Raw genomic sequence first — 2,003 nt, 5'->3', positions numbered from 1 at the left:
CACTTTGTAGACCAGGCTGGCCTCGAACTCAGAAATCCGCCTGCCTCTGCCTCCCGAGTGCTGGGATTAAAGGCGTGCGCCACCACGCCCGGCTAGCCCTTTTTTGTAAGCATGTTTGTTTGAAACAAATGGGGAGGAAAGTCTCAGAACTCAAAATTTTTTGAACTGAAAATTACAATAGCTTACAGGCAAAAAATAATTAGACTCAATAGCAGAATCTAAAAGTCTGGGGGGGGGATCAGAATTGATCCGATTAGAATAGAATTTACTCTATTTAAGCAAGGAAAGAAAGTAGACTGTAAAAAAAGGATAGCCCTTCAGGGACATGGAAGATAATATATTAAAAATCTAAGTTTTTGATCATGAGCGTTTCAAGAGAGAAAGATGAAATTAAAGTAGTAATCAAAGAATGAATGCCTAAAATGTTCTGAAATTTGCCCAAAAGGCATAAACATATAGATGCAGAATATGTGTGTCTGTTGTTTTTTGGGACATAGTTTCTCAGTGTAGCTCTTGCTGTCCTGGAACTCGCTCTTGTTTGTAGACCAGGCTGGCCTGGAACTCACAGAGATCCAGTCTGCCTCCACCTCAAGTGCCGGGATTGAACATATTCACCACCACTGTAGGGCAAACCTGAGAAAATTTTAAGCAGGATAAACAACAACAAAAACCTGTGGTTTATCAGAGCCATGCTTCTGAAAGCTAATAGAAACTAACCTAAGCACCCAGAGGAAAACATGTTCTCTAAAGAGAAAAAAATAGGAGAAAGCAAAAACAGTGGAAGAAAACTGCCATGGTTCTCAAGTACTGAAGAGAAATTTAGTCAGGCATGGTGGGTCTCATATGCCACACTCGAAAGTCTGAGAGAGGAGGGACCCTGGGTTTGATTTCCAAGCATAGCAAATAAGAACCACGATAATCTTGATAAACATAAATGACAGAGAAGTCTTGGCTATCAGGAAGGAAGGAAGAATGACAGAGTAAAAGGGAAGATAAATACAGTAGACAATTTTTCCTCATCTTGGCCTTTCTAAATCATGTTTAACAGTTAAAGCAATAGTTACAGCACAGGCTTTTGTAGTTCTTAATGTATGGAGGAAATCATTAACATAATTACATTATAAATGGGAGAGTGTTGAGTTACTAAAAGAGGTAAGAGTTCTACACTTTATTCAAACCGTTAAAGTGGAGACTCCAGAAGACTAACCTGTGTATGGATAATGGAATGCTTAGACATTGAAAGTACCAGGCACCCAGGACCAGGAATGGGAGTGGGTGGGTTGGAGAGGGGGAGGGGATGGGGATTTTCAGAGGGAAAACGAGGAAAGGGGATAACATTTGAAATGTAAATAAAGAAAATATCTAATAAAAAAAAAGGCACCGGGCAAAGACATACCCAGCAGGACATAGTGACATGAATTTGTAGTCGCAGCTACTCAAAGCTGCAGCAGGAGAATGACTTGAGCCTGAGAGTTTAGGAGAAATGTCCATTTCTTGAGAGATGGGGAGGGGGAAGTAGAGAGGGAGGCAGGACAGGAGAGGGAAACATGGAGAGCAAGAATGAGAACAAGAACAAGAAAAACATTCTTAGAATTGTGCTATATCTCTGTAATCCCACAACTCAGGAAGTAGAGGCAGAAGGCTCAGGCACTCAAGGTCATCCTGGGCTACTTTAGGAGTTTAAGGCCAACCTGGGCTACATGAAACCCTATCTGAAACAAAAGAACAAACAAACAAAATATCAAAATATATACAAGGAACGCTATAGCTGAAATAAACAGGAAATTACAAAATATCTACAGGAAACACAGGAAGAAGGCAGGTGAAGGAGCAAATGAGAGGGTGATGGAGGTGAGGGGGTCAGAGGTAACCCTTTTGTCACCTAGAACACAGTCGATCCTATGCTTTGGGGTGCACTGGAAATGTGGAAAGGAAGAAGAACCCACCAGGCTCTTCCACAGAGCTGTGCATTGGCTAATTGATTCCCAGCAGGGCTGTTTACA

This window comes from Mus caroli, chromosome X (genome assembly GCF_900094665.2).
Source record: "Mus caroli chromosome X, CAROLI_EIJ_v1.1, whole genome shotgun sequence".
Taxonomy (NCBI): Eukaryota; Metazoa; Chordata; class Mammalia; order Rodentia; family Muridae; genus Mus; species Mus caroli.
This window is presented reverse-complemented; position numbering follows the sequence as displayed.